The following is a 25,727-nucleotide window of genomic DNA, read 5'->3' as shown; positions in this document are numbered from 1 at the left end:
CTCTCTGGCAAGTAAACAGTATAATTTTGTTAGTTTACAAACTACTGGCCAACAAATGTTTTCTCATCGGAGAAAACCAAATTTGGCAGTTCATCACTTTCGGCCAAGCGAAGCAACTCTTTAGCTCTTTTGGGTCCATTTTCTACCACTTTTTGGAATTTCAATAGGTTTCACCCCGAGCTTATTTTTCAATAATTGCCGAATGGAATATTGCGATATTTTCTGCTCACGAGTCATTTTTCGGCCACTGCAACGCGGGTCTCGATCAAGTCGCATCTTTACTTTTCGAACCGTTTCTGCTGATGTTGCTGTTTTCTTCCCAGCCAAATATTTTTTTCTGCCCAGCCAAATATTAAGCAAACGCACTATCGCGCTTGAATTCCATCGCGAATAACTTTTTTCTGGAAAATTCTCACCAAAATGCTTTTGTACGCTTGTAAACAATATAATGAACTGTCACTGGAATAATTTTAACAGCTGTCGGACAAGTGGCTTAGAAATGACAGCATTCTGAAATTGGTTGCAGTTTTTTTTTTTTCATCTCACACTGTATATACATGTCTCTGGCCCATTGGGGATTTAATTGTTCTAAGAAAGTTCTTGAAATATGCCATCCACCCAAGTACTTCATAAATTTTGTGTTGTTTGTGTAAATATTCGTATGCCACATGTTTGTGAATTTATACGACATTGGGGAATAGATGGACAATTTGTGTGTTTGTAAAGATTAAAACTTAAGCATCCGAAAAATTGTATTTAACTGAAAGTGAAAATGCGTGTTTTGTTAGTCACAAATCAATTTTTTTGTTAATTTGCAGACATTTTTAATGTTTTTGGTTTGAAACTGTCAAATTGTAATCGATTTGTTAGTCCCTAAGCAAAAATGGTAAACTTCTGTTTTTAGTGAAATGTAACACTGGGGCGTATGACATATACTAATTGAAATGTGAGGGATTGTTGCGTATACGCACCAGTATTGAAGGCGAAATAGTGGAATTCCCTGTTACATAAATATTTTATTGGTTTTGATTTGATATCTCTCCTAGGATTCTTGAAGATAAAATCATCGTTTTTTGACGAAGGCAGCTGGAAATGACATTTAATAAATTTTGCTTGGTGGCTGAAGTGTTTATATGAGGGAATAGGATTCAGGCTAGAACCTAACTTCCTGGGACTTTCGATTGGAGTGTCAATTAAAGAGTCATTTACATCCAACAGATCAGACGGTAAACCTACTTCTAAGGATTAAGGATGCTTCTTAGAATGTGAATTTTTAGAATTATTTTCTACAGGAATATTAGAGTGAGGAATTTTCAGTATATTTCTTGAAATACAATATATCTCGGCCCTGAATTTTCAGAAACACATTTCGAAGAACAATCAGAGCGAAAATTTCCAAGAGTATTCTTGAAAGGAATGTAAAAGCCTAGATGTTCAGTAAATTTATTTAATGGACTTAGAGGCGTTGGGTTTTTATAAGAATATTATATTCAGAATTTTTTGTTTTGAAAAAGCTATGAGATCCGTGATTTATAAGGATATTTTTGAAAAGCCTACTAGAGCAAAGAATTTTATGAAATTGTTCGGAAAAAAGCTATCAGACCGTGTATTTTTTAAGGATATAAAAAAAAAAATTGTAGTGCGGTAATTTATACGATTTTTAGAAACACATTTTTGTGAGTCTTTAAAAATACTATCATAACTTGAATTTTTAGAATACTTTTTTTTTAACGAACATTAAATGTTTAGTTTCTGGAAATTTGAAGAGACTTTCTTCGCTTGGATGTTTCCAAATTTTTTTTCTTGATGATTGATGATGATTTTTCCTTGATGATAATTTATAAGATTTTTTTAGAAACACATTTTTGTGAGTCTTTAAAAATATTTCCGAATATTTTAAGAATATTTTGAAGGACTATCATAACTTGAATTTTTTAGAATATTTTTTAACGAACTTTAAAATGTTAGTTTCTGGAAATTTGAAGAGATTATCTGAGCTTGGATGTTTCAAAATATTTTTTCCTGATGATGGTGAATTTTTAAGGATATTTTAGGAAATGTTATCAGATCGTGGATTTTAAGGAAAGAGTGAATTATTAGAAATAATTCATAAAAAAATGGTAATTATTTGAAATGATATAATAATTGTTAGAACTTTAAGAATATTTTGGAAGGACTTTCAGAGGACGTTGATAATTATTATCAAGAGCCGTCAGAGCATTCATTTTTAAGATTTTGTTTTGAAGAACTATTTTTTAATGCAATATGTTCGAAATATATACTACTTTCCAGAGAACGGCCCTTGTAAGCCATCATCCACACCAAATATGCCTGATGAGCCGCTTAACCAACGGCGAAACGCGTCGCATAGTGGTGAGTGTGTGATAGTGTCTATCTGGCTTTCCTTTTCACTGCAAATTTCAGATCATTAAGCTCGTCTCGAAAGAGAAAACAAACACATAAATCATAAAACATATGATCTTCGCCTTAACAAGGCAAAACTCAAAAATTCAGCCGAGCCTGGCTGTGGGATTTGAACCGCGGACCTCGGTGTGCAGCCAACTAGAAGTTGCCGTCTCTACGTTCAGAGCCATTAACCCGTCTTCCTAAAGCAGCACTAAAACAAGTGTATGCATTGGAAGCAATGTAGTTGTTGTGGACAAAAAATCCATCACTACAAAAACAAAAAAAAACTTTGCTGTGAAAAAGATCTGCCAATAGAACTTGAGTCGAACCTGGAGAGTTTCTAGTGTATAATTCGCATATGCTAATTTGCAATATGTTCGAAATATATACTACTTTCCAGAGAACGGCCCTTGTAAGCCATCATCCACACCAAATATGCCTGATGAGCCGCTTAACCAACGGCGAAACGCGTCGCATAGTGGTGAGTGTGTGATAGTGTCTATCTGGCTTTCCTTTTCACTGCAAATTTCAGATCATTAAGCTCGTCTCGAAAGAGAAAACAAACACATAAATTTTTAATAATATTTTTTACTTTTATTTTTTATTTATTTTATTTTTTTTTTTTTTTTTTTTTTTTTTTGAAAGAAAAAACCATTGTAGCTGGGACTTTTAACGTTGAAAAACCATCACCTCATGCGTTTATAGGACAGTCTTCGAAAAGGATTTTTAATGTTATTATTAAAGAATCAGATCAGAGAGAGTGATATTTTTTATAACATTATTTAAGGACTGTCAAAGAGTGGAGTTTTTAGGAATATTTTTACAAGATTTTTATTTCCTATGAGGACCAGAGAAAGTTCAACATGGATTTTTTAAATAATTATTTTTTGGCCAACTAAATCAAGCTACGTGGATTTCTTAAAAAACAATTATTGAACTCCAAAATGATTTTTAAGGATCATAGGAGCAATCAACCAGATTTTTTTTGTTTGATTCCACCCATTTTCAAGGACTGTGGTCCAACTAAAGAGATTATATTTCAGTCATGTGTCATGATTTTTTAAAAAATATTTTTTCAAGGACTAGCAGAGCAATAGTCGTGGAATTTTTAAGGTTCATAGGAGCAATCAATGTGGATTTTTTAAAGAAGATTTTTTTTAAGGATCTTGGAATTTAAAGGATATATTTTTCAATCGACGTGAAGTTTTTTAAATAAAATTTTTTTAGGGAACATAGGATCAATTAACTTTTTTAGGATATTTTTAGAGGATCATAGAAGCAAACAAGGTGAGCTTTTAAAAGAATATTTTTTCAAGAATATAAGAGTAATCAACGCGGATTTTTTAAAGAATATTTTTTCAACGACCATGGGAGCACCCAACGTGGATTTTTTAAGAATATTTTTTCAAGGATCATAGAACAATTAAGCTTGTATTTTTAAAGGATAGATCTTTAAGGACTATCGTAATAATTAACGTGGATTTTTAAAGAAGAATTTATAATGCTGGTAGGAGCAATAAACGTTCATTTTTGAAAAAATATTTTTAAAGGAAAATTGGAGCATTCAAGGATATTTTTGAAGTATCATACGAGCAATCACCATGGATTTTTTAAACAATATTCGTTCAAGGATCATAGGAGAAAACAAACTGGATTTTTTCAAGGACAATCGGAACAATTAGGATGGATCTTTCAACTTGGATTAATTTTCAAGGGCCATAGGAATAATTAACGTGATCTTTCGATTGCATTTTTTTTTCATTATTGATTTGTTTAACGCCCAAAGAGCATGTGACAAAATACGTGTTTAAAGACAATTTTTTTTATCAAAGAACATTCAACCCGGATTTTTTAAAGAATATTTTTAAGGACTATAGAAGCACACAACGTGGAGTATTTATAATTTTTTTTAAATTTGTATTTGAAAAATAAACTTGGTTTTTTAGAAGAGTTTTGAATGACTATGAGAATAGTGGCAGATTCGAGTAAATCCTGATTTAAAGTATATTTTACTTTTTAGTAATATATTCCAGTAATTATTTTTTAGTAGGAATATTGGAAATATGCTCATGGAATTGAACCTGAAGCCTTTAAAATATCAAGAAAACAGGAGAAACTGGTATATGGGGGACAACGCATAATAGACATGGATTTTGACCCTGATTATGAATATATATGGAGTCTCTCAAAAATATTTCGCATTGGAGGTTATAACATTAGCAAAATATTTTTTCATTACTCGTAGGCCTGTGTAAACGACAGTCTGTCCAATAACAAAATTCACCAAATTCGTGGGACCAACCAATTTTCATATTTCTGCAATATATGCCAAGATTTAAAAAGGGTGAACATTTATTTATACAAATTTTAAATTTTTTGTATAAAATTTCCCCTTTACACCGCCATCAATCTGAAATGGCAACCATCATTTATCATTTTTCTCCCTACACCCCTTTATGAATTTCAAGTTTATGAAGAACATTTTTCTTTATTTAGTTTTTCTTACTTCTTCATAAAATTAAAATGATATTAAATATTTATTTATTATTTTATTTACTTCATTCACTGAAATCTTTTCGCTTCTCCTCCGTCCTTTTCCTTTTTATGAATGCAAAAGTTTATTACGAAAAACAAGAATTGTGCGGGAAGGAAAGGCAACGACAAAATATTTAACTTTACGCTAAGTGAAATAGTTTAGTGACCCAATTTTTGTGCAGTTTTGCGACTACAATGCTCGAAAATTCACTTTGCGTTTTGGGTAGCTGAGGCCGGGGCACAAGCCTTGAAACAGTGAATGCCAGTGAGCGGCAACAGCAGCACCAGTGAGTTCAGTTGTGAAACGAAAGTAATCAACAAAAATCTGAGGCAGTAAACAAATAAGAAAAAAAAAAAACGTAAAATTAAAACAACAACAACAACACGAACAAGAACAATGTCAACCACCACCATAAACAATGTGCAAAATTTTTAACCATAATTTCTGGCCCTAAAACTATGCAACACAGTTTGGTGGTATTATGAGAGAGTGAGAGAGGAATGGATGGATGATGGTTGAGGATTGTCATAAATAGGGCGCCATTATTGTTGAAAGACTTAGCTTTCAGAATGATGATGATGATGATTGCCAGTGATAATAGCCATGAGACAAAAGCCGAAAGTGAAATGCATAAAAACGACGACAAGACTTAAAACTACTGCTTTTTTGAAATAGTCAAGGACATGTTGGGCAGAGAACAACACAACACAACACCACAACACAGCAAAGAGAACAAAAACGTTGTTAAATACACCCAGTCTTATTTTCTAAGAACTTACGGAAACGATGACAGCAGCAACAAAAATATGAAATGCATTTAATATTAAAATATTTCACTTAAGCCAAACTGCACCTTAATTCTCTTCTTCGTCCTTTGACATCCTGAACGACAACAAGAACAGCAGCAGCAACAACAACGTCTATTTCGTTAAGCGAAGAAACCTTTTAGGTCAGCAGTCATCCTTTGATGACGAAAGATAACAACTTCCATGCAAGCACTTAAAGTTCTGCCATAACAGAAGGAAGCACAAATAAATCTGTTAATGGATGAATTTAATAAAAAATAAACGAAGAGGAAGAAGAAGAAACCTTTAAATGGAAACATCTGACTCTTTGAGTAATCTTGGCTTATTGCAAAAGCTTTTAAAGCAACCAGTTTTTTTTTTCAATTTCCACAAATTCTTCTCCTTTCTGTTAGCATTCCTTCCTGCATTACTCCTTTACAGGTATTTTTCTTATCTATCAAAGATTTATTTTTATTGTGGAAATTTTACAAGTCCCTTAAAATTTAACAGCCATGAAAATGCTCATTTTCACAGATCATTATGTTTGCTGTTGTTGTTGCTGTTACTGCTGTGCCATTGTCATTGTTGTGGAAAATCCTTTGGGTATTTTTGCGTTGATGTTATATGTTGTACTTATTGCACTTTTGGGGATGTGTGGCAATCAAGGTTACGGAAAATATGCAAGTGTTGTAAAAAACGTATGTAGTACGTATGGGAAAATATATGAAATTACGAAGGTAAGGCAGGGAGAATTTTCTGCTGGAATACAGAAAATGGGATGATGTATATGAAGATGGGAGAATATGAGTAATACGAATCGGGGATATCTCATTTTTTTAATATTTCGGAAAGAAGTTGGTTGAAGGGTTATAAAAGCAATTAAATTTGATTTTTTTAATATTTTTTTAAATGGACTTTTAATGGCTGCGACAATCAAAATCGATTTTAAAAAATTTAAAGCTATCAGGTTAATCAATGTATTTATTTTATTTTTTTTTTTTTTTTTTTTTTTTTGTTTAAGTAATCAAACTATTTTTTTTATTTTTGAAAAGGACTTTAGAGGATTTTTAATGAAAAATTTTGAAGAAATATCAGAGCAATAAACTTTAAACACATTTTTAGGGCTCTTATACCAATCAACGTGTGTTTTTTAAATATTTTTTTTTTTTTTGAAGAGCTATCACAGCAGTCAGACTTCATTTTTTAAAGAATTTTTTGTTTTTAAAAGGAATTTTTTGAAGGGCTATCACAGAAATCAGGGTGGATTTTTTAAAGATATTTTTCTGAGGAGTATAACAGCTATCAATTTGGATTTCTTAAAGAAATTTGTTGAAGAACTATCATAGCAATAAATTTGAATTTCTTAAAGACATTTTTCAAAGGGCAATAATTTTTTTTTTTTTTTTTTTTTTTTTTGGGACTGTTTTCCGAAGGTCTATCATAGCAATCAAAATGGATTTTTTAAAGAAAGTTTTTAAAGTGCTATCAAAGCAATCAATGCGATTCTTTTAGAAATTTTGTTAAGAACTATAGAAGTCAAAGCTAGTTTTAAAAAGTCCTTGTTATAAGGCTATCATTGAAATATATGTGGATGCTTTTTTTTTTTTTTTTTTTTGTTTTTGGATTTTTTCAAGGTGGACTTAAATAAACAAGTTAAAAAACAGTAAGTTCGGCCGGGCCTTTAACTTTAAATACCGGAAACTTTAAATACCCTCCACCATTTTGAACGAATTTGAAAGTTTTCAAAAAATAAAGTCCATAAAAAATTCTGTTAAAATTTTAAAAATACCGAAAATAGCCGTTATATTGTCTATAAGACGTGGACCTATATAGACATTGTTTGAAATAAGCCATTACCATATTCAAATTCGAAACTTGAAATAAACGGTGAATAATGTAGCTAAAATCATCAAAATATCGTATATAGGGAGGTACCGCTATATCGGAGCTGTGCGAAGACCTGAACCAGCATAGACAATTTTATATCACAAGCTGTAGTATCCATTACGAACTTCAAATACGACATCTCAAACAATTTCGGTGGGTTTTGTACCTAAACTCATTAAAATACCGAATATAGGGAGGTACTGATATATGGGGCCTATACTAAGAACTGGACCTGCATAGACAATTTCTGTCACAGACTGTAGTTCCCATTACGAACTTCAAAAACAAAGTTTTAAACAATTCCGGTTAATAATGTCCCTAAAATCATCAAAATACCGAATTTTGGAAGGTACCGTTATATGGGGGCTATACCAAGACGTGGACCTGCACAGATAATTTTCTGTCTTAGGCTGAAGTATCCATTTCGAACTTCAAATACCAAATTTGAAACAATTCCGGTGAATAATGACATGAGTATCATCAAAATACCGAATATCGGGAGGTACCGTTATATGGGGCTATATTAAAACGTGGACCTACATGGTTTATTTACGAACCTAACCTGCATACTGGAAAAATAGAGATGTGTGCAAAATTTTAGCCTTCTATTTTAGTTCGTTCGAAAGATGGCGTGTTTACAACAGAGAGACGGTCGGACAGACAGACGGACATCGATTTAACGATGACGACTTAGAATTTTACGCTGACCAAGAATATACAAACTTTGTTGGGTCTGACATGAGTATTTCGAGGAGTTACAAACGGAATGACAAAGTTAATAGACCCTCCATAGTATTGTGGAGGGTATAAAAATGAAGAGCTATCAGAAACTTTGTAGGTAAGTTATTTGTTCCGTGAGTGTAATAAAAGTAGTAAACGGATAAAATGGTTGATGGCATTATGTGAAGGAATCGGGCTGAAACGTAGACATTTAAATTAGGTTGTGGAACTAGTATTGATATAAAAGGATGTTTTTGAAATATGTAACAGAAATAAGAACTGCACTCAATGGTACTTAATTCCGTATAATTTGGTTTTGAGTGAAAGGATTGATGTGGAACGTTAAAATGTTTGTATTGGAGTCTCTGCCGGTGGTTAGGGTTAAGATAGAGGTTTGGCATTAGGACATCTGTGGGTGTGTAGGTTTGAGATTTGGAGGTTGTTTTGCAAATACGTACTAACTGTGGTATTTGGGTAAGAGGCTGAGTTGGAAGTCTAAAATTTGGCATTGGGAGCACCTTTTGTACGGAAAAGCTATGTGTTTTTTTCGAAGTATTAACAATACCTGTAGCAAAAGTACAAAAATGTGCAGAATCTTGAAATTCGGCATGAGAATCAATTCTAGGAAATGTGGCTGATGTATGGAAGTGGTTTTTTAAAATATGTACTATAATTGTACGAAAAGTACTAAATTTATTATTCGGTCAGGGGATAGGGCTGGAATCATGAAATTTTATATGGACCCCGCTGTTAGTGTCTGTGGTTGAGAAAAGGAGCTGGTTTTGTATATGCGTACCATAATTGTACGGCAAATAGTAAACAGTACTAAATTTGTTATTATCTAAAGGAATAGGTCTGGTATCCTGTAATTTGACATGGATGTCACTATGGGTACCTTAGATTGAGATTTGGACTTGGGCTTGCAAATACATACTATAATTGTACAAAAGTACTAAATAGTACTACATTTTGTATTTAGTGAAGGGAAAGAGCTGAAATCCAGAAATTTGATGTTGGTATCTGGGATTGAAGTTTGGAGGTGGGTTTGGAAATGCGTTCTATAATAATACGAAAAATACTACATAGTACTAAATTTAGTATTGGGTGAAGAAATAAAGTTAAGATGCTGAAATTTGATATGGATGTTACAGATGGTGTCTGTAGTTGTGGAAAGGAGCTGGTTCTTGATATGAGTACTATAATTGTAATAAATTTAGTAATGGAAATTTGATATAAAGATTGGCGACGGTATCTTAGGTTGAGATATGGAGATTATTTTGGAAATATGTACTGAAAGTGTACGAAAAGTACGAAATGCTACTAAATTTGGTATTGAGTGAATGTATAGAGCTGATGATTCCTGGCAGTGGTTTTGATTCCTGATTGATTCCTGGCAGTGGTTTTACAAACGCGTACTATAAGTATTCGAAAGGTACTAATTTTGGAATTGAGTAAAGGGATGGAACTAGAATTTGTATTTGGGGTCACTGTTGATTTTTGGGGTTTACATATGGATAAGTTAAAATAATATTGGACAGAATAATATTCTCCTCGATAAATTTCAAAATGAACGATTTGATTTTTTTGTTGTGTAAAAGGTGAACATTTCCCTGAGAAAGAAAAAACTTGGAACATATATAAAACCTTGAAAAGTTGAAAGTGTAAACATTCAGTACGATATGAACAAATTGTGCATTTTGAGTACTAAAAAGGCCTAATATGAACCACTGGAATGATTCTAAAATTGGTGGATTTTTTGCTGACGAAGTAGCGGGTACTTGATAGTATTTATATGTGTTTCAAAATTTCATAGTAATTCAAAATTCCAGCAATATATAGTGATTTTCTTTCCCAAAGACCAGGTCACACAGAAAAAATTCCGAATTCAAGCTGTTTTTATTCATTTAATTAAAGTCTAGACAAAAATGTGATTTTGCATTTTTCATCCTTTCCCTTTGGTATAAGTTTTTATGTGGATCTACGTAGTCCCAAAATATTTAACCTTGTTCCCCTCCCTCGTTGAAATTGCATCACAATTCCCATCCGAATGACTGTTCTAAAACAAATGACACCCCAACCGCACCAATTCGCTATGTGAGTTTGCAAAACTTAACCATTAACTTAAACTTAAATTGCAACAAGCAATCTGAGCACAAGAAGAAACTATAAAACACACATTTATCGCCGACCTCCACCACCACTCCCCTTCCGAAAAAAAACCAAACGCACAACTCACGCACTCAAGGGAGATGCGACACACAAATTGCAGCAATGGCAACATTGCCATTGTAATGCCAATGCAAAGAAAATAATAAAAACTCTGGAAATAAAAGAAAAATCCGGTGGAAACCGGATAAAAGTCATGATACAAGTCGCCGGAATATTAAGAAAATCTTCACGAGCAGACAAAAGCTCACAAACGTTCATAAAGGTGCTCTTTGGCCAAAAGATGCAATCCGGTACAATAAAAAAATGAAACACAAAATGCTTGACTTGACTTTCTTACTCTTTGGTGGCTGGTTGTTCAATGTCCTGTTGGGGTGCTTGGTACGACAGGATACTGAGAGGGGCGTTTGGCAGAGAAATGTTAAAAATGCAATGGCTATAAATGTCACCAAATGAACATTAAAGTAATTTTTCTTTTTCTATCCCTTCTTCTTATTTTTTGCCATTCCGTTCATTCCATTCCGTTACTGGACCTTTTGTCCATCGTTTTCCTTTTCATTGGTCGTCTTCCCGACACCCCATTGCCTGACTTTTGCATTGCTTTATGTTTATGGTTCTTAAGCATTGTGCATTATGTGTGTGTGTGTCAGCGTCTGACTGCCATCCCGATAAGATAAGCAGCAAGTGTTAATGTTGCTCCTTAAACAATTTGACAGTTTACACTTTAAATTCAGCAGCAGATTTTCAGAAAATTTGTTGGGATTTAATTTCATTTAAGATTTAAATATTTTCTCCATAAAAATATTTTGGCAAATGTTTTGGAACGGATACCAAAGGAATCATCGAAGAAGAAAAAAATATTTGCATTTTATTCTCCTTATTTATGCAGAAAACGGAGAACATTTTTCCATAAAATTATGTAAAATAGAGATTTTGTATTTTTGTTTATGTTATGCTTAACACACTCATATGCACACACACACATACATGTAGATACATACTTGGTAGAAGTAGTTACGTTAGTTGAAAATATTTTAAATATTTGATGTGCTGAGTTCTGGGGATTGAAATGAATATCATTTTTTTTATTTGTTTGAGATAGGCGACTTGGAGGTAGTCATTAGGGTCGATTCAAAGGGAGTCCTTATAGAGACTATGAAGATAAACCGAAGAGAAATTTTATGGACAGACTGAAAATGTCTATAGTCGAGCAGGGTGTATTTACGGATCTTGACGGGCTTCAGATAAACTTTTTTGAAGGATACAGAAAGTCTCTCTCTAGAATAACAACATGATGTCTCTCTCTACACTAGCTACAGGAAAACTCTCTAGAAGAACTGTAGGGTATCTCTCTCTAGACGAACGGTACTGAATCTCTCTCTACACATACTACGGAGTCCCTCTATAGACTGAAAGCAGGGTCTTTCTCTAACCGAGACGAAGGGTCTATAGCCGAATCAAAAATCCGAGTTTTTAGGGCAAGTCGATGGACTGAGTCTTCTCAGGCTCCATAGTTAAAAGGCTGTGTCTCTCCAAACGAGCTGAGTCTCTCTCCAAATGACCTGTAGGCCTGAGGGGCTCTCTTTCTCTCCAAATAAAATGAAGTTCTGTGTCTCTCCCCAGATGAGATGATGCACTGAAGTCTTGATTCTCTTTAGACGGGATGTAGGGCTAAGTCTTTAACGCGATCTAAATGACTGAAGGGCTGAGTTTTAAAAATTTTTTGAACGAGCTTAATCGAGCCTTTGTAGGCTACTTGAAGGTAGAGCCAAATCAGCCTTTAAAGCTGAAGGGAGCCTTTATAGGCGAGCTGAAGGGAGCCCTTATAGGCGACCTGAAGGGAGCCTTTATAGGCGACCTGAAGTGAGCCTTTATAGGCGAGCTGAAGGGAGCCTTTATAGGCGACCTGAAGGGAGCCTTTATAGGCGAGCTGAAGGGAGCCTTTTATAGGCGAGCTGAAGGGAGCCTTTTATAGGCGAGCTGAAGGGAGCCTTTTATAGGCGAGCTGAAGGGAGCCTTTATAGGCGGCCTGAAGGGAGCCTTTATAGGCGAGCTGAAGGGAGCCTTTATAGGTCAGCTGAAGATAACCTTTATATGCAAGCTGAATGTAGCCTTTATAGGCGAGCTATAGGTAGCCTTTATAGACGAGCTGAAGATAGCCTTTATAGACGAACTGAAGAGAGCCTTTATAGGCGAGCTGAAGAGAGCCTTTATAGGCGAGCTGAAGGGAGCCTTTATAGGCGAGCTGAAGGGAGCCTTTATAGGCCAGCTGAAGAGAGCCTTTATAGGCGAGCTGAAGGGAGCCTTTATAGGCCAGCTGAAGGGAGCCTTTATAGGCCAGCTGAAGGGAGCCTTTATAGGCGAGCTGAAGAGAGCCTTTATAGGCGAGCTGAAGGAAGCCTTTATAGGCGAGTTGAAAGAAGCCTTTATAGGCGAGTTGAAGAATGCTAAAGATTGCCTTCGTAGGCGAGTCTTTTCGGTTATCTAAAGGGAGCCCTATAAATTGACTTAAATAAAAGGTTTTTAGGCTACTTAAAGGCGGTTCTTTTGGTAAGCTGAAGAATGACTTATATACCTTTCATAAAAGATATTGTTCCATACAAAAAAACCTCCTTCTTTTTTCTGATGCATTGACCTTATTTCTAGTTATTTTTCAATTTTCCGAACAATAGGTGTCCCCACTTGCATATGTCGTCACGTGTGAGAGCAACACGTTCAGCGGCATGCACAAAACTTCATTTCGTTTAGGGACTACAACAACAAAAATGATTGTGATTTCTTTGGCGTGGTGAATGGCTGATGGTTAATGCTGATGTCATGTTGGCGACGGAGGTGGTGGTGCGCTATTGGTGTTGGTGTTGACACCAGCTGATGATGTGTTGATGTTCATGGCTGGGAAATGGGGAGATGGCGTATGGTGCAAGCTATTCATGGGTATATTGGAGCCATTTACCAACTACGAGATCGAAGAGATTATTGTTGATGCTAATGCCGTGCTGTTGTTGTTGTTCTTGCATTTAGAGAAGGTGTTGCAGTGCAAATAATGAAATGCAAATGATATGCGTTTTCTGCATAATCATGTTATGCAGCACAAAATCTACTTTAACAATACCAGAGCAGATTCGTAGAGCAGAGAGAAAAACGGAATCTCCAAGCTTATTGCAGGGTGTCTGAGTGGGTGGGTTTTAGATACTAAGTATTGAAATAAATATGTATGTACCACTACTGATATTTCGTGGTATTGGATGAGATTCAGCAACAACGCCAGGCAACATTAGAGGCAAGACAAACAGGAACTGGAGCAGAAACTTGGCAAATTTATACAAGGAAAATTTCCAACACAAACAACTAACATTGGCAGAGCATTTGCATATGTTGCTAGTTTAAGATGCACAATGCTCTCACTCAGGCACACATACACTGATTCACACACACACAGAGACATTTTGGATCCATCGACACCACTACTTGACTGTTCGTTGGAGGTGTGCATATTTTTCCATACACAACACATATCGAAAGTGACATTAGCAACATTACCTTTAACAACGCCTCTCTATGCTTCGGTGTGTGTGTGTTAAGCTCAAAATATCAGCCATCGACAGCAGATTTCCGTTGAACAGACTGAGTTCGTTGCATTGAGTGAAGTGGTTACTTTTCCGGCTTTTCGACGGTTTTTTTGATAAACTGCATAGATTGACAATAGACAGGCAGAAAACTGCATTTTTTTGTGCCCAGCTACATTGTAAGCAACAACCGACAAAAACTAGGGGACATAAGCTATGCATTAGCTCACCACACATCATCACTCTTGATATCAACAGCAGTAGTAATGCTGTTGAAGTGCCATCCCTCTCCTCTCTTAAGATCCTGAGAAAAAAAAAAACCTCAAAAGCTTCATCAAACAATTCAGGGGATCTAAAACGGATGTTGCATCCCAAAACTATTTGCATGTCAGTCGCTGACAGAAACAGGAGAGTACTCCAAAATAATATCAGCCTGTGCAAAGTCATTGGCAATATCATTATGATGGGAGTCCTTATAGACGAGCGGAAGGGATAGACGAGCTGAAGGGGGTCTTTCATAGACGAGCGGGAGGCAGTCTTTCATAGAACAGCTGAAGGGAGTCTTTCATAGAAGAGCTGAAGGGGGTCTTTCATAGACGAAATGAAGGGAGTCCTTCATAGAAGAGCTGAAGGGGGTCTTTCATGGACGAGCGGAAGGGAGTCTTTCATAGACGAAATGAAGGGGGTCTTTCATAGACGAGCTGAGGGAGTCTTTCATAGACGAAATGAAGGGGGTCTTTCATAGACGAGCTGAGGGAGTCTTTCATAGACGAAATGAAGGGAGTCTTTCATAGACGAGCGGAAGGGAGTCTTTCATAGACGAGCGGAAGGGAGTCATTCTTAGACGAGCGGAAGGGAGTCTTTCATAGACGAACTGAAGGGAGTCTTTCATAGACGAGCTGAAGGGAGTCTTTCATAGACGAGCTGAAGGGAGTCTTTCATAGACGAGCTGAAGGGAGTCTTTCATAGACGAGCTGAAGGGAGTCTTTCATAGACGAGCTGAAGGGAGTCTTTCATAGACGAGCTGAAGGGAGTCTTTCATAGACGAGCTGAAGGGAGTCTTTCATAGACGAGCGGAAGGGAGTCTTTCATAGACGAGCGGAAGGGAGTCTTTCATAGACGAGCTGAAGGGAGTCTTTCATAGACGAGCTGAAGGGAGTCTTTCATGGACGAGCGGAAGGGAGTCTTTCATAGGCAAGCGGAATGGAGTCTTTATAGGCGAGCGGAAGGGAGTCTTTATAGACGTGCTGTCATGGGTCTCTTTATAGACGAGCTGTAATGCGGGTCTTAATAGTCGAGCTGTGAAGGGGCTTATAGAAGGTCGTCTCTCATAGACGAGCTGATGCAGGTCGTATCTCATATACGAGATGATGAAGGTCGTATCTCATAGACTGAGCTGAGTCTTTAAAGGACGAGCTGAAGAAGGTTGTCTTTAAAGGACGAGGTTGTCTTTAAAGAAGAAGGTTGTCTTTAAAAGACTGGGCTGAAGGCCAGCTGAAGAAGGTTGTCTTTAAAGGACGAGCTTAAGAAGGTCGTCTCTCATAGACGAGCTGAAGAAGGTTGTCTTTAAAGGACGAGCTTAAGAAGGTCGTCTTTCATAGACAAGCTGAAGAAGGTCGTCTTTCATACACGAGCTGAAGATGAACGTCTTTCATAGCCAAGCTGAAGATGATCGTCTTTCATAGCCAAGCTGAAGATGATCGTCTTTCATAGCCAAGCTGAAGAAGGTCGTCTTTCATAGACGAACCGATGAAGGTCGTCTTTCATAGACTGGGCTGAAGAAGGTCGTATCTCATAGACGAGCTGAAGAAGATCGCCTTTCATAGAATGGGCTGAACCCTTCATAAACCAACTGAATGACTGAGTCCTTCATAGACCAGCTAAAGGACTGAGTCCTTCATAGACCGGCTGAATTGCTGAGTCTTTCATAGCTGAGTCTTTATAGGGAACCTGCTGAGTCTTTATGGGGTCCTTCATAGACCGGCTGAAAGCCTGAGTCTTTTATTTATCAGCTGAATGTCTGTCACAGCTGAGTCTTTAAGGGCCAGCTGAAGGGCCGATTCTTTACAAGCCAGCTGAAGGGCTTAGTCTTTAAACGCCAGCTGAAGGGCTAAGTTTTTATAGGGCACCTGAATAGCTGCGTCCATCATAGACGAGTTGAAGGAAGTCCTAAAACATAGCGCAATTTAGGATATTTTTTGCAAATATAAATGGTATTATCCCGAAAGATTGGAATCCATTTTAGAGATTGCCTGATTCTCTTTCGTGATACCTTTTTCCTGGACCATCAAAAATGTTCCTTATTTCCTTCGGAAAAACTTACATGCTATTGATTTGCCATGAATGATAATTTGCTGGAACTCCAATTAAAAACAAAAACTCCTCTATATCAGACATGCCAACAGCCATTCATCGCCATGTCAGTTATTAGTTGAAGTGGTGGCCCCCCTCTCATTTTAAGTTGGTAATTCTCAATTTGGATATTCAACATTCCTCCCCCCCCCATTAGAATGAATCTGCCAATATTGGTTGATGCATGCATTTTTATGCTGCTATCATCGTCGTCTCTAAGAGCATTTCAATAGATGACTTACTGGTATTTCTATTTTTGCATGCACATAGTCGATGTGGATTTTAAACGCTAACAGCGACAGCTACACAACCAGTAGTTCATAACAGCCAATGCATGTATTTCTGTGTACAAACTATTTCCTACTAAGCCAGGAAGCTTTGAGCTGGCTGGCTGGCATTGCTTTCGTGGATATGGGGTTCCTTTATTGGTTTCCTCGTTTTTTACTCTCTCTCTCTCCCTTTCCCTCGATATTATCTCTACTTATATTCAACATGGCAAAAGAGAGGATTCCATCAAGTGGATAAATTAGAAGCAAATAAGGTACACAAGGAAATCATTTAGCTTTTGGCATTGCATCCTGCTGCCGTTGTGTGTGTTGGTGCGGGTGGCAGCAGCGGTGCGGTTCCAGTTGTCACAATTCCATGCATATGTATTCCACAGATATGGTGTAAAGGTGTATGCTACACATATGTACCCAAGTGCCGTTTTCCATTTAGCCCATAAATGGGTAGGTGTGTCGGTGGTTATGCTGTAGTTTTTGTAAAGGATTCACAGCTTGCTTTAAGTTGGCTTAGCGCAGGAAATTGTTGAATATTTATTGAGGAAAACATAATGAATTGCTTTGGAAATTTCATTTCGGTCTAACACAGCAAAGTTTACCAAAGGAAGTCAACTAATGCACATAATAATGTTTGAAGTGTTGAGAAAAAGCGGTGAGTGCAAAGCAATTCAAATTCGCCATTTAAATTCGCCACTCAAAGGTGTAGCTGTGAAGGAGCAAACTTTCGCAAATGCGAGGTACTTGATAAGTTTCAAAATTCAATAAAAGTGAAATGCATGGTATTTGCATTGCGATAAGTATGTGGAATTAATGTTTGGGTGAGGGTCGTGGCATGTGCGACTTGACTAAGTGTGGGAGAGGAAGAAAAAGGTTATAAAAAATTAAATAATGGTCTAAGAATGGAGTAGATCTTAAGTTTTCAAATTTCAAGTTGAGAGGGCTTGTAGATAGATAGATAGACTTAATAGAGTATTTTTAAATGCCTAAAGGGGTTCTTTAAGGTGACTTGAAAGAAGTCTTTTCAGAAGTCTTCAAAGAAGTCATCAGACGTCCTCAAGGAAGTCTTTTCGTATTATTTGAAAGGGACCTCTTAGAGACGAACTAAAGGACGCGATAGGCAAGCCGAAGAAAATAGTTTGTTTAGACGAGATAAGACTTTAGTTTTTATAGACGAACTGAAGGGCTGAGTCTATCTGGACAAGCTCGTCATTATATATAGAAGAGCCGAAGGAGAAGAATAGAAAGAAAGTATTCATAGACAAAATAAAGGAATACGCCTTTATAGACGAGATCAAGAATATATCTATGGACGACCCAAGGGGCTTGGTTCCTAAATACGACCAAAAAGTTTGAGGCTCTTTCATACACTAGCTGAGTTTTTTCATGGACTACCTGAAGGAATGAGTCTTCCATAGACCAGCTAAAGGACTGAGTTTGTCATAGACTACCTGAAGGAGTGAGTCTTTCATAGAGCAGCTGGAGGGCTAAGTCTTTCATAGAAGAGCTGAAGGGCTAAGTCTCGCATAGATCAGTCAAAGGTCTGGGTCTTATAGACTAGCTGAAGGGCTGAGCTTCTATAGAAGACTATGTCACTATTGAAGACCCAAATGACTGGGTCGCTTTAGGCAGGGGGAACAGGTGAGACCCTATAGAAGATCCAAAAAAAGGCACAGCCGCCTTTATTGATAACCCAAAAGGGCTGTTTCTATATAGGCAAGCGTACGAGGTGAGGCTCTATGCACGACAAAGAGGCTCTTGATGCAAAGAGAACTCCTGAGCTGAGCTTCTGTAGAAGACTGTGTTACTATTGAAGACCCAAAAGACTGGGTTTTGTCATAGACTAGTTGAAGGGCTGTGTCTTTCATAGACAAGCTGAAGAAATGAGTCTTTTATAGAACAGCTGAAGGGCTAAGTTTTTCATAGAAGAGCTGAAGGGCTAAGTCATTCATAGAGCAGTCGAAGATCTGGATTTTATAGACTAGCTGAAGGGCTGAGCTTCTATAGAAGACTGTGTCACTATTGAAGACCCAAAAGCTGGGCGAGGGGAACAGGTGAGACTCTATAGAAGATCCAAAGGGCTGTGCATTTAATGATAACCCAAAGGGCTAGGTCTCTATAGGCAAGCGGACGAGGTGAAGCTCTATACACGACACAGAGGATCATGATGTAAAAAAAACTCCTTGATAGGCGAAATGACGAGTTGCTGCTCTATACACGAGCTGGAGGCAGAACTTAAGAGCTGAGGCTATATATATATGGATACGAAGGCTAAGTTGAAGGGGCAGGAGTTCCATAAAAGGATCTGAAGCGCACAAGTTCTATAAAAGGAGTTAAATGGCTGAGTCTCTAAATCTGAGTCTCGTCTGATGGACGAGCGGGTGATCTGAAGGGCCGAGGCTCTATAGAGGAGCTGAATGCCTGCAGATTTGCTGACTAAGGCTCTATATATAGATTGAAAAGGGCGATAGTTTACCGACGAAGCTCTGAAGCTCTATAGATCGAGCTGAAGGATAAAGACTCTATAAAATGAGCTGAAGGGCAGATGCTCTACCGACGAGGTTAAGTTACTGGATGGCCTGAAGAGCTGCTGCTCTTTAGACGAGCAAATAGTCTGAAAGGACTAAGACTAAGGCTCTATATATGGATACAAAGGGCTGAGGCTCTCCCGACGAAGCTGAAGCTATTTACACCAAGCAGAAGGAAGAGACTCTAGAGACGAGGTTAAATGGTTGAGTCTCATCTAGCAGACCAACTGATGGCCTGAATTGCTGCTGCTGCTCCATAGAGTAGTTCTGCTGACCTGAATTGCTTCTTCTGCCCATTGAGTAGCTCTGATGGCCTGAATGGCTGCTGCTCCATTGAGTAAATCTGATGACCTAAGGGGCTGCTGCTACTCCATAGAGTAGGTATGATGGTCTGAAGGACTGCTGCTGCTCAATAGAGTAGCCCTGATGCTCTGCTGCTGCCCTATAGATTAGCAGATGGCCTGTGGGGACTGAGACTGCATAGGCAAGCTAACGATCTGTAGCGACTGAGGATTCATAGACGAGCTGATAGTCTGCGGGTACTGAGGCTCCGTGGACGAGTTGAAGATCTGAGAATATTGATGCTCCATAGACTAGCATAAGGGCGTTAGTCGCTCTGTAGACGAACTGAGTCGCTTATACTCTATAGACGGGATGAAGCTTGATGAAGCTGAGCTTAAGACCTGAGGTGCTAGACTGAAAACCAAAGGGGCTGAGACGTTATGTGGGTAAACTGAATTCCTTAGGGTATTAAGACTCCTGAACGAGCTGAAGGCTTAGATGACTGTGACTCCATAGACGACCTAAACACCAGTGGGGCTGAGGATTTATAGATAAAGGGCTGAGGCGCTGTAGGAAGTTTATTTAAATGTTTTTAAAGTGCGTCTATAGAAACGATAGACGAGGAGAAAGGAGCCTTTATGGACTAGTATTTGTGACCTATGACCTAAGTATAGACTTTCTATATAAGCCAAAGAGCTGACCTGAACGGCATCCAGTGTCTTTATAACCTACACCACAAGGTGGTCAGGGTATTATGTCTTTGTGCGTTTGCACATAAGAGGCAAAATGAAAAGAGATAGTCCCATAGTTCCTTTAGATGATCTGCATTGAATCACATTCTGAGTCGATTTATGCATGTCCGTATTTTTGTAAACAAAGAACAGGTCGCATTAATTGCCCGATCCCGAGGAAACTTTGCATTTGGAGATAATAGGTCAAAATTTAGACATAGCTCCCATATAAAGCTTCGTCCGATTTGCCTTTTAATGTGCACCAAAAATGTAGTATTAACCCAAATGGGATGGAATTTGGCACTTACGACCAAATTGAGTTTAGAAACGAGAATGTTAAATTTGGTGAAAATCGGTTTACATATAGCTATAGTTCTCATACATAATTTTCATCCGATTTGTTATATTTGTTTCCACAGCCGTAATATGCACTTCGTAACAACGAAATTCGGGGAAATATACCAAATACAGCTCAGAAATACCTTTGCCAAATTTTATAGAGATCGGTTCAGATTTAGATATAGCTCCCATATATATCTTTATCCGATTTCAAGTTAATTGTGCACCAAATGTGTAATACAAAACCGTTTCGAAAAGGCACAAATGCCACTGAAAATTTAGTAGAAATCGATTCAGAGGAGGATATTCTTCTCTTATTCCTCTCATCCTTTGGACTTTAAATTACAACTATAACCATAGTTGGTATGATTTAATTCTCACAAATTTCCCATAAAAACTTTTATTTGTTATGTGAAGCTCTGCTAAATATGCAGAGTGGTGTAGGGTATCATAAAGTCGGCCCGCCCGTCTTTAAGACTTTCTTTACTGGTTTTCATATTAGCCATCTCTGAGATAAAGAGGCGAACGAAAGATAAGTTCTAGATCGTGTTTCCAGACGATAGGCTAACCCATTGGAGTTTTCTTTTTTTGAGTTCGAGGATGATTTTTTTTATCGAGCTGGTGTTTTCACCCTCTCAATCTCAATCCTTCTCCGCCATCACCCTCTCAATCATTCTGTCATTCTAACTCCACATTTTCCCCTTTCTCACTCTATCTTCACTTTCCAGTCTAAAATATATGCCCCCAAAAAAATTCAATTTTTCCAGCATTCCATGACCGCCCAAAATGTCTGGATGGTGTCAGTATTAATTTCATTTTACCCCTGGTAGCACAAATTATCAAACATTTCCATATGTTTTTTTTTGTGTCTTGATTATAATATTGAAAGTGTCATTGATATTTGTTCAACCAATTTCAAATGTAACTCTTAACACTTATGATATTTCTCCTCCCACCTTTCACTCTCTCTCTCGGTCTTTCTCAAGGACCCTGTGTTGTTATTTATTCAATGTGGATTTGCCTTTATCACAACGTTTCCACATCTTACGTATGAAAATTGTCATAGCTATTCGCATACACAAAAATATACGCACATTCATGAATATTTTCAAACATTTGTTTCCTGCCACAAAGAAATGTAATAACGATGACGACATAAACAGGATGGAATACTTCAGCAAAAAAACACACACACACACACACAGATAGAAAAGGACCCATTTTATCTTTGAATATATCAAAAATGTAAGGCCATACAATTGTCTGCTGCTTCATGTTAAAAAGGGGTCCTATATTCATTGAAACGACGCCGCATACAATAAACAAGAAAAATGAAAAAAAACACAAACGGAAGAAAAACGAGCAGCAGTTATATTTATTTACACATACGAGATCATATTTGTGGCTATACATGTGTATGTGTGTGTGGAGGAGAATGTACCAACCAATCCTAAAGGAAGGTTTGATGAGAAAAATTTGCTTGTGTGTTGATGTCGTTGTTGTTATTATTATTTTTTATTGTTTTATGAGGCAAACGCTTACCAAACTCCTTTGCCAATGTACATTTGCGTGTGTGGGTGAGTGTGAGCAGGAATACCCACATATGTGACATTTTTTCCCATTGTATGTATGGACATGTGAGTGTAGGCGACAAAATGAAAAAAGGGTTTATGCATTTTTATTTCCCAGAAATTCTTTTCTACTTTTTTGTATTTCCATTACTTTTTCTTCTCTCCCCCTCGCCCCTCGCCCCTGAAAAGCTCTCAGTGAGTCTTTACATTGTTAGTCAGAAGTAATTGTGGCAATCGGTATTTTTGCGTAACATAAAATCGAGTGGATGGAGCCCAGACCTACAATATTTTATGGCATTTATGGCCTTTTCTTCCTGCCATGACATACATGTGTGAGTGAGTGTGAGTGAGTATGTGTGTGTCCGGGCCATAAAAAGGACTATGACGACAAGAATTTTATGTGAAAATATGCAAATAGATAAAATACATATAATTGTTTCATTGCAAAAAATAGAACGACAGCAGCAACAACAACAATAAACACACATACACACTCTCACACCCGTAAAAGAGAGGAGAGAGGGAAAAGTTAACATAATGGCTCCTAAATTTAATAAAGAATTTCCAATGTGTCACATAAAATTGAAAAGACATAGGTATTTGGGCCACACCCCAACTCCCCTCCCCCTTTGCCTCCTGTATCCTTGGTAGACACACAATGTAGACCAATTATATGCAAATCTATGTACATAAATATACCGTTATGCTTAAGTGCAGATATTGTCTGTTAATGTTTTTATTACATAAAATGAATTTTTCTTCAATATTTTATCATTTTGAGGATTATCATATGGATTTATCTGTAGTCAGGTGTTTGAAATAATATTTTGTTTGTCGAACAAGGAGTATGGATATTAGAAGTTTTTATTATTGTCGTTATCGAAATGATATTGAGGGAAATTTATGAGACATCAAGGCAAGGTATTTTGCATGGAATTAAAAAAGGAGTCCACAAGGAATGTTTGCTGCTACTAAAAGTCGTGAAGGTTTAATGATGGCAGTGATCCTGTTTTGAAATCTTTATAGCAGAAAAGTAGATATCATAAAATAAGTCTGCATAAATTGGTCAGGAGAATTAGGATTATATGCTAAGTCCCTATAGATCCAGTGAAGGGCTTAGTGTCTATAGACTCACTGTAAGACATGAGTGTCCACAGACTGTCTGAAAGGGGAAGCGGGTATTTGTATATGACCTACATAGGTCGTATGTAGACGATGTCATGGAAAAATGTGTAGATTACTTAAAGGGAGATCTTCTGTACAAGCTGAAGGACTGAACCGAAGAGCATTTATGTCTCTATCTAGTTTGAGGAAGCAGTAGAGCTAGAATTCTTAAATTTGGAATGAGGGTAGATTTTTTGAAATTCGCACTATAAAGAGAAGGAAAAGAAAGAAAGTGCAGGAAAAGTACTAAAATGTACTAGATTTGGTACAATTTTGTCCATGTGAGCGGTTAGAGCTAAAAACTTGAAATTCGTAATGGAACGGTTGAAGCTAGAATCTTGAAATTTTGGGTGAGTTTCATTCTTGGCCGAAGGGATGAGATAATGCTGGGTTTTTGGTACTATAACGGTATACAAATTATTAAGAGATACTTAATATGGTGCCCTCTGAGGAAGCAGTACAGCTAGAAATCTTAAATTTGGAATGAGGGTAGATTTTTTGAAATTCGCACTATAAAGAAAAGGAAAATAAAGAAAATGCAGGAAAAGTACAAAAATGTACTAGATTTGGTACCATTGCGTACCATGTGAGCGGTTAGAGCTAAAATCTTGAAATTTGGAATGGGAATCAAGTTTGATGAGTAGAGATGATGTAAGGTGATTTAGAAGTGTATTCTCATATATACGAAATGTACTAACCCTTCTAAATTTAGTACAATTTGAATTTGAAGGAATGGATGGAGGAGGATTCCTGAAATTTAAAATTAACATCACTGACGGAGTGTAGGATTTGGAGACAGAGGAAATTTTCGAAATTTGTAGTTATGTGCACGAAGAATGAATCTCGATTTGGGTGAAATAAGATTGCTATTGCATTCCAAGACTGGAGAATGTAGGTAGTTTAAAATTTGGGTGAACCGGTAGAGTTGAAATCCTGAAATTTTAAAAAAGATTCCTATTGGACAGAAGAATCTGATAAGAAGAAAATATTGGTATTGGGCTCCCTGTTGATGTGAGTAAGAAGAAGTTTCGGAAATATGTACTACAACTGCACGAAAAGTACTAAATTGTACAATATTTGGTATTGGGTGAACAAATAGTGCTTGAAAACTGCGATTTCGAGCAATTTCATGTGAAGCCTGGACATATGGAGGTAGTTCAGGAAATGTGTTCTAAAATTGTACAAAAAGTACTAAATAGTACTAAATTTAGTGTTGGGTGATGGGATAGGGCTGAAATCTTGAAATTTTTTAAGGATGTTGGTGTCCTTGGTAAACATATTGAGGTGGTTTTGGAAATGAGTACTATAATTGCACGAAATGCACGAAATGGTACTAAATTTAATGTTTGGTGAAGGGATAGAGATAAACTTCTGAAATTTAATATTTAGACTACTGGTGGTATCTTTTTATGAGATGGGGCTATGGTTTAAAACGGTATCCTATATTTGTACGAAAAGTACTAAGTGGAAATATGTACTGTAATTGTACCAAAAGTACAAAACCGTTCTAAATTTGTTATTGGGTGGAGGAATAGCGCCGGAATCCTAAAATTTGATGTAGATGTACTGTACGTATCTGAAATTGAGCTATGGCGGTTGTTTTGGAGATGTGTAAGAAAAATACAAAATGGTACTAAATTTGGTATTGGGTGATATCCATCTTCAAATTTGAAATTGCGGCATTTGGTGGTATCTGGTATTAAGATATGTAGATGGTCTTGGAAATGGGTTCTATAATTGTACGAAAATTACTAAATGGAAATACGTCCTGTATTCGTACGGAAATTTCTAAGTCGTACTATACTTGGATGCGGCTGGAATCCTCAGAATGGATTCTTAAGTCACTGTTCGTATATATGGTTAAGGCATGTAGGTGGTTTTGGAAATGTGTACGATAATTGTTCAAAAAGTACCAAGTGTTTGGTACTTGGTACTTTGGTATTTAGGTCTCTGTGATTGAGTGAGAGATGAGTGCACTATAAATGTACTAAATGGTACTAAATTTAGTAATGGGGGAAATTTGACATTAAGGTCACTGTTGTCATCCAAGGTTGAGATATGGAGATTGTTTGGAAACGTGTATAAAATTATACGAACAATACTAAATGTTATGAGATTAGGTATTGGTATAGAGCTAGAATTCCGAAATTGAGATCTGGTGGTGGTTTCGCAAATGTGTACTTGAATTGATCCAAAAGTACTAAATGACCCTTATTTTGGATCATTGTTGATCGTAATTTTCCTTGAACTTCGATGAACTTGTCGTGTGCTTACTCGCCAATATTCTCCAAAAATATAGCTTCAAAAAGACCATGTTATATTAGCAATCATGATATCTCTGGTATAGTTCACGTTCACATATTCGTCGCCAGTGAAACGAATATTATTTAAGTTTTGAATACAAAAATCTCCACAC

At 36.9% G+C, this 25,727-nt stretch overlaps 1 protein-coding gene across 1 annotated transcript in view; it reads right to left on the bottom strand.

Moving 5' to 3' along the window:
• LOC101899910 (protein sax-3) overlaps positions 1 to 25,727 on the bottom strand; it is a 441,441-nt gene that overhangs the window by 86,076 nt on the left and 329,638 nt on the right. The window lies entirely within an intron of this gene.

The sequence above is a fragment of the Musca domestica genome, unplaced genomic scaffold, assembly GCF_030504385.1.
Source record: "Musca domestica strain aabys unplaced genomic scaffold, Musca_domestica.polishedcontigs.V.1.1 1, whole genome shotgun sequence".
Classification (NCBI taxonomy): Eukaryota; Metazoa; Arthropoda; class Insecta; order Diptera; family Muscidae; genus Musca; species Musca domestica.
This window is presented reverse-complemented; position numbering and strand designations above follow the sequence as displayed.